This window comes from Grammomys surdaster, unplaced genomic scaffold (assembly GCF_004785775.1).
Source record: "Grammomys surdaster isolate TR1022 unplaced genomic scaffold, NIH_TR_1.0 125354, whole genome shotgun sequence".
In the NCBI taxonomy this organism is placed as follows: Eukaryota; Metazoa; Chordata; class Mammalia; order Rodentia; family Muridae; genus Grammomys; species Grammomys surdaster.
In genome coordinates this window covers 500,086-512,398 of record NW_021620226.1, presented here as the reverse complement: position 1 = coordinate 512,398, position 12,313 = coordinate 500,086, and positions in this window count along the sequence as shown.

Genomic DNA, 12,313 nt, shown 5'->3' with positions numbered 1-12,313 from the left:
TGTACCTGCACATCTGATCACCATTGTACCTGCACATCTGATCACCACACACCTCTCCCACCCCCTCTGGGAAGCATTTAGCACACTATTAGCCTCGAAGATATTTTCCATTTTTGCCCCTTGGGGTCGGAGTGGGGTGACTCTGGAGAAAGTGCAGGGAGAAAGTTGGTGGACAGACACTCTTCCACAGACCTCCGTGCCCCTGTGGCTATTTTCATCCCAAGCTGTTTGGTGTAGAGGTTGGAGGGACAACTGTCTTCCAAGGCTTGCCCGTGAGGCTGGAGAGCCAATTTATCCTGCCTGCCACGCTAAGAGGAACCTTATCCGTGTTATCAGCAAAGAGAGCAGGAAGAAGCTGGCCAGGGTGAGCAGGCCACCGAACAGACAGCCTTTTATTGTGCCAAACTCTTTCTTTAATTTCTGTGACAGAGTAATACAGAGTCTCAGGCCATGGCCTTTTCTCAGGCCATTATAGAAGTCAAATTTGCTTCCGTCAGGAGGCATCACCAGCCGGCTTCATCATCGCTTCACATGTAAGGTGACCCTGCACAGTTCCAGATAGAGACAGATGAGCCAGCCCCTCTGCTGCCCAGACAGCACACGAGAACCTCAACAGATGGCAGGAAGTGCTAGAATGTGGATCTGCAGCTCTCCTGGACCACATCACTCTGAGAAGGGTGGAGGAGGGGACAGGCAGTGTGCTCTAGACCGTCTCCTGTGGCTATAGCAGAAGAACGGAGACTGGTGAATGCAAAAGAGCCTCGTCTGGACTCATGGGTGGGATGTCCTTGATTGATGGGACATGTTGGATCCACTTCTGCTGAGGACCACTGCTGCCGCAGCCTGTGGGGGAAGGTGGTGAACTCAAACATGAGGGGCAGCCTTACCTTATGCCAGCCTGCTCTCTGCTCCAGCAGCCAGCTCCTCCAGAGCAAGAACTCACACCAGAGAGGCAGGGGTCCACCTGGGAGGGCTCCATCCCCGTGACAGCAGTCTTCCCAGGATACCCTGACTTCTCTCCACACTTCTACATTGGTACCAAGCCTCATCATGGACTTTGGTGGCCAAACAACATTCAAAGCCTAGCACAGGACAGTAGTGAAAAATCGACACCAGGGCTGGGGAGATGGTTCATACAAACTCATGAAAAAGCCTTGGCATAATGACATGTGTGTAACCCCAGCCCTAGGAAGGTGGAGACAGGCATCTTCCCGGACAGACAGTCTAGCTTAAATGGTGAGTGCCAGAGTAGTTAGATCCCGTCTCAGTAAACAAGGTAGATGGCTCTTGAGGGACAGAGAATGTCCAAGGCTGAACTTTGACCACTACATGCATGTGTATGCATCAACATCTTCAACACACACATACACACATATACACACACTTACACACACATACACACATATACACACTTACACACACTTACACATACACACATACACACACACATACACACATACTTACACATATACACACATGTACACACACATACACACTCACAACACACATACACACATGCTAACACATACATATACACACAGTCACACTCACACATATGCATATGCTCACACAGACATATACACATTCATACTCACACAAATACACATGCTAACACACATACACACACTCACAACACATATATACACTCATGCACATGCACACGGTTGGGTTAGATGGTGAATTAAAAGGTTATGCACCAAACATACAAAGTCCTTCTAAATAATGGTTGGGTCCCTGATTACCATGTCTACAGTACGTACCTCAAGAAGTCCTTGAACTTCGTGTTTATCTGGGAATCCTCTAGGGAAGACCAACAGGAAGATGAGCCTTGTGTGAAGTTTATCTAGTCAGACAGCCATGCTCCAACCGTAGCGCTGGTATAGCACTGTTATGTTAATATACAAGTTTGTCGATTTCTGGAACATTCTAGAGGGTTCTGGATCTTTCTGGAAAATTTCTACTTTTCTTTCTCCAATCCCTCTGAGACACTGAGGGGGAAGGCTGGTCATGGCAGTCAAGACCATGGCATGTCACAAACCTGGTCTACCAGGCCCACAGAGGGAACTCCCAGAGGCTACTGCCCTCCAAGTAAGCAGGGGTCTCAGAAAGGTCCCTGGCATGGCTGTGTAGTGTGAGTTCGTGTCTGGATGAAGGTGAATTTCTGAGTGAGTGAGTTCTCTGAGGTAAGTGGGTGCCTGCATGTTCCTGTGTTGGTGTGAGTCAGTGGGAATTTATGTGTTGGTGTGAATATTGACTGTGTGTGTCTGCATGGTTTGAGTCTCAGTGTATGCATGCCTTCAGTGTGTGTGTCAGTGTATTTCATGCTGGTGTCTGTGAGTGTGAGTCCCTAGGTGCGTCTGTGTGTATTGGTGAATATGTCTGAGTGATCATGTGAGTCTTGCATGTGTGTTTGGTATGTGACAGGGCATGTATAAGTTTCTATGCAGATATATGTGTGAGACTCTGTGTGAGACTCTGTGTGTGTGTGTGTGTGTATTGTTGAGTGTGAGTCCCTGGGTATAAGTGTATGTTTAAGTGTGTGAGTGTGTAGGTATGTACTGAGTGTGAGCCCAGGATGTGGTGTGTGTGTGTGTTGATGTGTGAATATGTGGATGTCTCTGTATGATAGCATACGAGTGAGTCTCTCTGTGTGTCTGGACATGTGTGACTGTGTGTTCGTCTGCCAGTCTGTGCTAACAAGAATCACAGTATGCACACTGTGTGAGAAGTTGGTGAACTATATATACATACAGGTATCCGCGGGGAGTCGGAGGTGTTCCCTGTGGAGTTCGCGCTAGTGTGTGAAGAAACCACTGAGGTCGATTTAGAATTGACTTGAGGCTGGGTAGCGGTGACTGTCAGGCACAGGGCAGAGAGGGATGCTAACATCTGAAGCATTGCTTCAGTGATTGAGTGGAGGAGGCAGAGCTGAGAGGCTCAGGGTTCACGGGGAGGCCCGCAGGGGGCGCTGTGTAGTATAGGCAGCTGTGGCTTCCAGAGGTCTTGGCTGAAGCCAAGGCACTTCCCGGGCATCCAGGGCTCGGCCAGGAAACTTGTAGGGGCTAGCGGGAACCCAGGGCACAGAAACTGGAGAGGGCTTCCCCTTCCGGGGCCCGTCTCTGGAAGAAAACTAGAAAAGTGGTGTTGTCTTTGTCTCCTCTACATCAGGGCTGACCCGGTGAAGTGTAGTATCAGACTTCCTGAGCCTTTTCTTCCAGCTTTCTGCCTTGAGTCTGCTCATTATGTACGCAGTTAGGGGTTCTCAGCCCACTTCATTCTTTTAAATAATAGCAAATGCAGCCAGGGATGTTGTCCCTTCACCAAGGGTTTTCTCACTCAGAGCTGGGGCCTCCCTGGATCCATCTCTCCGGCAGATCTGGTGTCCTAATCCTGGGTTCTGGCAGTGGAGTGGTTGCCATGGGGACCTCACCATTTCACATGGTGATGCTGAATTCAGCGGGAGATGAATGTGAAGAAAGGGGGAAGGTGAGAGGGAGGGGGAGGAACAGAATTCTTAGGGTCTCTCCAGGGTCGGGGCTTGGGAGGTGACCAGGAAGAAGTAGGAAAGGGTGCCTGAGTTTCCTCAGCCAGGAGCAAAATAGTGCCAGCTGGTGACTTAAAACAAAAGCTATATTCCTCTGTATTTGCCTGAAGTGAAAACAATCAACTTTCAAACAGAATTGGTTCCTTCAGGAGGACTCCCAGGGAGGACTTCCAGCTCCATCTCCTTTCAGGCTTGTCTGTCAGTGTCCTGTTGTGTCTGCCTCCAAACCCCCACACAGATACATCACTCCCAACTCTCTAGGGCCTTTTCCTCCACTCTCCCCTCCACTGGGCCTTCTCCTCTGTCTGCATGCTCATCTTTCTGCTGTCTCTGGTAAGAGTACTCTCTAGGAACCTGGGGAGTGGTAAGAGCACTTGCTCCATAAGCCTGAAGGCCGGAGTTCAAGACCCCAGGTCTCACATAAGAGCCTGTAACTTCAACAATATAGAGGTGGAGATAGGCAGATCCCAGAAGCTGGTTGACTCACTAACCAGAATGGTGAGGGACCCTGTCTCTGGTAATGAGGTGGAAGAGAGACCCTGTCTCTGATAATGAGGTAGAAAGACACCCAATATTCTCCTCTGGCCTCTGTGTGGGCCTTGCACCTGCACTTATACAGATACATACATGTACTTACACACATACATGCACATATACACCCACCCACATACACAGGCACACATGTGAACACACATGTGTAACACATGAATGACACACATGCACACACATGAACACACATGCACAGACATACACATGCACAACAGCATGCACAAACATGTGTGTTTGTGTTTGTAGGAAACAGGGGACTTAGGGCCTTCCCCAGATCCAATATGATCTTATCATCTCTGAGTCCCACTTTCCCAAATAACACTAATTCTCCAGGTTCCAATGGGTGGGGACTTGGTCACATCTGTTTGAAGGTCACATCTGTTTGGGATGATGTTTCCCACTGGTTTTAATACCTCCTTCCCAGCTGGTGGCGCTGTTCTGGGAGGCAGGACCTAGCTGGAGGAAGTGGATGGCTGGTGGGCCCTTAAGAGTTCTATGTTGGCCTACAGCCATCCTGTTCTCCACTTCCTGATCTGCAGCAAGATGTGCGCAGTGGTCACTTTGTACTCCCACCACAGTGGATGTCACAGCCCTGTCTACCACACCTTCTCGGCCATGGTAGGCTGATGTCCCTGAAAACCATGAGCCCCCAAAATGTTCTCTGTTCTGCTGTTTCTGTCATGTTCTCCATCACAAGGAAACAAGTAGCTAACACACCACAGATTCACCCTGAGACCCAGGGCCAGGCAAAGAGGCTCTGGGACATTCATCTCAGTGCTCAGGACTGCCTGTGTCCCTCAAGGCCATGCCAGGGCAGCTATGTGCACACCTTCACAAGCAGATGGGCTGAGTGGGTACCTGGCTTTGTTGCTTGCTTGTTGTGAGTCTGGGAGGATTGGCTGGCCCTGTTTGTGGGGTTATCTCAACCGTAGGTCCAGGGTGAAATGTTTCCTTCCTTGAAGGGTTGTTGTGGTCATCGGAGAGGTTCGGCTCTTTCAACAACAGATAGTAAACCATGTTGTGTTAATGCTGGTTGTGGCTTCTGTCACTCCTAACTAGGTTCCACTTCCCACTCATCCCAGGAGAAAGAAACTTGATAAAAATGCCCCCAAGGAGAATGGGTGGACAGAGACCTCAGATCCTGAGGAGCTAGAAGTTTTAGACCCACCCCACCATGAAGTCCTTCTCAGGATCTTTTTTTTTTTTTTAAATTTTGGAAGCACACACACATGTGTGTGTGTGTTGTGTAACTGTGTGTGTATATACATGTGTGGTGTGTGTGTGGTATGTGTGTGTGTGTACGTGGTATATGTGATGTTTGTGTGTGTGGTGTATGTTTGTATGCATGTGTGTGGTGTGCATGGTGTATGCGCATGGTGTATGTGCGTGGTGTGTGTGGGGGGTGTGTGTACACACACGTGTGGTGTGACTGTGAGTGCACATGGCATGAATGTGGAGGAAAGCAGTATTTTTCCTTCCACTGTGGGTTCTGGGAATCGAACCTGGATCCTCAGGTTGGCAGCCTGCTGAGCCATCTTGGCAGTTCCTCTTTCTCAAGATTCTTCCCCACATCATTCACATAAAAATTTTCCTTTATCTTTGGAAAAGTTAAGACAGGTCAATGACTTTTCCCTCTCTGGTAATTTCCCCAAGAAGTTATCACCTCTTTGCAATGCAAAGACTTGCCTTTCTTTTTGGAGTTTGTGGGTTGCCTCCATGCTTAGCATAAAATGTCTCACAATGATGACATCATAGAGACAATAGATACTCCGCTGCCCATTTATGCTTGACTGTCCTCGGTGGCAGAACAGAAAGTTGGATCCTTACATGAGAGCCCTTTTTGGAAATTTCTGTCACTGATGAAATGAAGTCGGGAAACCACTGTCCTGGGGCTCACAGAACAATCGCAGATACACAATCTCTCTCTGATCTCAGTGGACAGGCGATGATGTTGAGCTCTCAGATGGCTTTATAACTGGGCCGTAGTCACGTGACTGGGAAATGAAATCAGGCTCTTCAAGATAAGGCTGCATCAGGATGTCACTGGGGCTGGAAGGTGACTGTTCTCTTGCTCTCTTTGTAGCCTGTAGCAGTATTTTAATTTCTTTTTATTTTCTTAGGAGTATCCAGGATTGAAAGCTCATCTTCTCTAGGAGGACCCTCTTTGTTCTGTGCACCCCACACTGTGCTGAGGTAGCTGGACAGTACCACTGAGCAGTTTTCGGGCTTCCTGTCATTATTTCCCCCTGCAGAGGAAGGCCTCACAGGATTGAGACCGGCTGATTTCTAGTCCCTTCCCGAGATTTCTAGTCCCTTCCCGACCGATGCTTTTAGAAGGAGCCCACACTCATCCACTGTATTGTATTCACATTTTAAAGCAGCCTTCCAAACAAAGTCAGTCTGCATTGGCATCCTCATTAGGGCTTCTGTAATATCAAAGGACACCCCCTCTCACCCTGCCTTGTGGGTACTGATGAGTCTCGTGATCGAAACGGGTCCTCAGGCCCAGGTTGGCCCTGGACTCCGCCCCCCAGGGCCAACCTCAGGCACATCATTGCAGGAAATCTTGGAGGTCACTCTTGGGACCATCACAGGTCTCCCATCTTGCAGATGAGAGGACTGAGGGCCTAAAGCAAAGATGCTCTCCGATTCTGCAGGTTAGCCATCAATAGGTCACTCGCCTGGGCCACGTGTGGCTGTGGTCCATTTATTCTTTTAATGGGGTGTGGGGAGGGAGTTTGGTAGGGCAGATTTGCCTGTAGATTCACTCACTCAATATTTGAAGGCACTTACTAAGTGCGGGCCACATCAATGAACCAAATGGATAAATATCCTTACCCTGATGGAGTACGCGATCCAGAAGAAGGGAAATGGACGCTAAATAGCAGACACACACGAGAGGAAATTATAGCTTGGAAGGAGATAAGTGCCCAGAAGAGAGAAAAGCAGCCAGAAAATTGAGATAGGAGTGTACCTGGGGTGTGTGTGTGTGTGTGCAAAATGGATCACCACAGAGTGGCCAGGGAGCCTAGCACTTTCCTTTCTCAACAAAGCATCCTGCTGAGTTTTAAAGAGGAAGCATGTGTCTCTTTACTCTGCTGGCTTCAGCCCCTGACTGATTACAGAAGATGGTTCTTTTGAGACATCTCCGTCCCTGAGCACAGGCTGTTCCTGGGGAGAGGCTAGAACCTGAGTCCCAGTAGCTAGCACTCCAAGCAAGTGTCCCTGAGTGGATCTGTGTGTTCGTGAGTGGATCTGTGCCACATACCACAGCACCCTCCACCACAGAAGGACATACTGCAATCATAAAAGCATGCACAGTGAAATGCATAAAGACCGTTGGACGGCTGCCATTGGTCCAAGGGGTATTCTGAAAGGTTATGCTCTCTCTTCTTGAAAATGTTTTCCTTACTTGACCTCCAGGGTCTCAGAGGCTCCTGGGGCATCTCTTCCTATTCCTGTCTGTGTTGCTGGCTTCATTTGTCTCCTCATCCCTCGCTCCCAGCCTTCAGATGTAGAAGAGACTGGTGGACTCAGTCCTCCCACGGCTTAACTGCCCGCTCTGCACACACCCATCCATTCTCGTGCCTTTAAACACCGTTTAGAAGCTGAAGACTCTTAAATTTTTATCTCTAGCTTGGACTTCGAATTGAGTCTGGACTCATATATCCAACTGCCGGCTTGATGTCTCCACTGAGAGGGCTGATAGGTAGTGGCGGCTGTGAATATACTCTATTCACGTGTCCTGTGGTGGGAACCACTGTGATCAATACCCTGCCATCTCCCACTGGTCTTGCCCTAGTGGTACTGCAGTGCACAGGGGATGGAGGGATGGAGGCAGGCCAGGCCTCTTCCAACACCATAAAGGATGTCCCTAAAGGGGGAGATTTGACTCCAGGAATCCAATCTGGTTTACCAAACCGTTCTCAGCCTGTGCAGTGGGGAGGTACTGCTCTGTCACGAGCCCAAAAAGGCTGAGATCTCAAGAGCCTGTGAAGCCCTAGAAACCAGGATGCTTCTCCCCCAGATCCGATCCTCTCTGCCTGCCTGCACCTTCAGTGAGCCGTGAACACAGTGTGCTTTAGTTACTTTTCTCCTTGACGTGAGCAAATGTCTGGCAAAAGTTACTTAAGGAGGGGTTTGACTCACAGTTTGAGGGTACAGACCATCACGGCAGGGAAGCCGCTGCACAGAGAGAGAGCCTGAGGCAGCTGCATCAGCAGTCGGGAACCTCAGAGAGAAGATGATGCTCAGCTCACCCTCTCCTTCAGTCTGGGAAGCGAGTTCATGTGGTGGTGCTGCCCACACTGAAGCCGGGGTTCCCCTCAGGCAAACTCTGCAAATGCCCTCGAAGACGCACCCAGAGGCGTGTCTCCCAGGAGATTCCAAATCTAGTCAGGTTAGTAGTGAATATGAAGGGGAGGAAGACATGGCTCGGTGGTTAAGAGCGATTGCTGCTCTTCCTGAGAACCGGAGTTTAGATCCCGGATCTCACAAGTGCTTGTAACTTCATCTGCAGAGGATTCTGCACCTTCTGGTTTCCATGGCCACCCTCTGCTGACATGCACACACGAGTGCGTGAGCACACACACACACACACACACACACACAAAAGTAAACATAATTTTTTTAAATTACCAATTTAACTTCTTCCTTCCTTCCTTCCTTCCTTCCTTCCTTCCTTCCTTCCTTTCTTTCTTTCCTCTCTTCTCTTCTCCTCTTCTCCTCTCTCTCTCTCTCTCTCTCTCTCTCTCTCTCTCTCTCTCTCTCTCATATTGACAGTCACACACTGACAGCTCATGTTTCATCTGTCCATACTGGATCTAGCCAGCAAGGCCTTTCTCTCAGGAATCCTCCATCTACCCCATTCTATGTCATAAATGACAATGCTCCAGTGAAAACACGTGTTGCTATGGAGCCCACATCTGTTATCCCACACCCTTGGCAGAATAGTTGTATGGCTCCCAGGTTAGAAACTGACCAGAGTATGGCTATCCACATATGACTCCACCATAGCCCAGCTCCTGTGATCTCTCACTGGGCTAGCACCATACCCCCCAGTCCAGATTCCTGCTTTCCTTTGGCCTTGCCCCTCTTCTGTGCTAGGCACCCCTTCAGATTGTCAGTTCCTATTCTATTGCCCACTGGTTCCCAAGTCACTCAATGCAAAACCCACCCAAGGCCACAAGATCTTTCCCAGCTCTGTCTTTCCCTTCTCAGCCTTCAAGGCACATCTGCTTATGGCCTGCGCTTGCCCAGGACTCACTGTTTGCTCTCTTACCCCCTCTCACCTTGTGTCCACCAATAGCAACTCCTCCTCCTTCCAGCCTTTGCAGCTGCCTCCTCCTTGGGTGTCACCAAACCAGCCAGCTCTGGGACATCATATTTTTCCCAGGTAACTTGGCCATGGTTTCTGTTTTGTGGCTGCTTATATTTTTGTTGTTGTTAATTGTTTTGTGGAGGAAGGCAGGCTTTCACTACTTGGCCCAGGGTGGCTGGACCTCACAATCTTCCTGCCTTAACTGTGCCAGCACTGAGATCACAGGCTTCTGCTCACCAGGGCACCTAGCTGGTGCCCATCACTGGAATGACAGCTCCTTGGAGGCAGCATGCTGCTGTCTTCTCTACCCCAGGCCTGCATAGTGAAGGTTCTCAGTAAATATCTGTGGAATGAGCAGATCCTGAAACCACTCATCATCAGTGTGCCTGATACATAACAGTATTTGATAAATATTGACTATAAAATTTTGACTGTTTATATTTCATAAAATTCAGGAACTTGCTGAGCAGAGAAGTAAAAAGATCCTCTAATCCCATTGTAGAACTGCTCCAGGTTGGCTTCTGAAAAAAGACAAAAATAATATATGCAGACAGAAAGTACCCAAAGCCACAGAAGGAGTGAGGAGCCTTCTACCGCCACCTCCTACACACCTGGGCCACACTCAAGGGGACACTGGCTCTCGGGGGCCATTTCTCAGTGGTACTGCTGCTGCTGCTGCTGTCAGGACCCTAGAACCATGGATAGAATGCTGCTTCTTTAAGATGTCACTCCTACAGCTTCTGCCCCTCCCTCTTCCTTTGCCACGCCCACTCCGTGCTTTTCTTCACAGCATACATCTCCATTTCAACTATACATCTATCTATTTGTGTTTACTAATAATCTTGGAATTTAGATTAGACCAGAACAAACATGCTTGTCCCCTATCATCCCTTACTGGGTAAAACCATAAAAACAAAGACTAGTCAATGGACACCACACTTCTAGAAGGAATGAAGCAATGTTGGCTGACTACAGGTAACTTCATTGTCCTATGACAGACTTTGAGGATGAAGCCTGGCTGAGGCCACCAGTGGCTGAGCACCAACTCTGTGCCAGGTAACCATGGGAGCGGGACCTATGGCTTGTTTCTGTTTGTTTGTTTCTATATTCCCAGTTCCCGGCCTACAAATAACAAGTAAATTAATGACTGAAAACAGTCAGATTTCCATGTTCATAAAACCTGTATCCACAGATTCAAACAACCGTGGTTCCCAAATATTTAGAAACAAAGACATATGTTCTGAAGATGCTGGCATTACTTCACTCTCCACTCCCTAAACAATGCAGCCTCGCAGTGCTTTACACAGATCGGCACTGGAAAAAGCATTGTAGATAAACTGCAGGTGATTTAAAGAACGTACAGAGGCATGTGTATGTGCCATGAAAATCCTGTATCTCTTTATACAAGAGACGTAAACATTAATACAAAAAGGACTTGCACATAGCATACAAGAAATCTAAACATTGATATATAATGGACTTGGGCATTGGTACATAGGGGCTTTACATTCTTACATAATGGTTAGTGTATCATTGCCAAGAAGGACTTCGACACGGCTACAGTAGCAACTTGAGCATTGACACAGGAAGAGCTTAACATGGTTACATAATTGAACACTGGTACATAAGGGGTTTGAATATTGGTACATAAGAGACTTGAACATCATTCAGTTGTTCATTCAGTGTTGGTACACAATGACCTCACCTCTGGTACAGAACACACTTGGTCATTGGTTAACATTGAACATTAGTACATAACTTGAGCATAGTTCATAAGGTCTTGAGCCTTGGCACATGACAAATGAGAGCTGGTACATAACACAAAAGATGTGCACACAGTGTGAGAATGACTCCCTGTAGGCTTAGAGTTTTCAAAACCTACTTTCGCCTCCCTTTTAGCCCACCTACCAGAGGTAGGGGGAAAAGGTTAATAAGAAATGGGGGATATAGACCTGTTTAGAAGTAGTTCTTTGGGGGAAATTCCAATATTCGTTGTCAGGATATCATCAGTCCAGTCCAAGACACCAAACACGAATCAGTAGCAGAAGAAACTGCAAGGTTCCGCCAAATTGGCACGAGTCAGCAGAAGTGGCAAGAAGCATCCAGAATACCATGAGAAGTTCTCTGGCTCGTTTCTCCTTATGAAGTCACAAGTGAAGATCAGCGAAGACCAGCAAAGCGTGACAAGGTGAACCAATGCAAGAGCGTCTTTGCACTCTCTGTGGGGCTATATTTATATTCTTTCTAACCATCGCTCTCAAGCATCTGCTCGAGTGAAACCTCACATGCCCTTTTACGAGACAGTTTCCAGAAAAACACCATGTGTCTGTTCTCAGCAAAACATTCTCTCATAAGACAGCTTCCAGAAAGAAAAAAAAATCACATGACACACCTGAGTCTCCAAAGAAGCTAGGAATTTCCACTTCAACTCACCACTGAATATGTAAGGGAGCGAGCAATGATACAAAAGATCGTATGGACCCATCCTCTCAAGGATGACTATATACAGTTGTTCTGCTTAGGTTATTTTCTCCCCTGGATATAGAAGGAACGGCCCACTAAAATAGTATATATCATATAGCATATAGTAGTATACAGTATATAGCATATAGCATATAGTAATAGCATATAGTATATAGCATATAGCACATAGCACATAGTAGTATATAGTACATAGCATATAGCATATAGAAGTATAGCAGTACATAGTATATAGTAGTGTACAATATATAGTAGCATATAGTATATAGTATATAGCAGCATATAGCATACAGTATACAGTATATAGTATATAGTAGTATATATATAGTATATAGCAGTGTATGGTATATAGTAGTATACAGAATACAGAATACAGCATACAGCATACAGTATACAGTATATAGTATATAGTATATAGT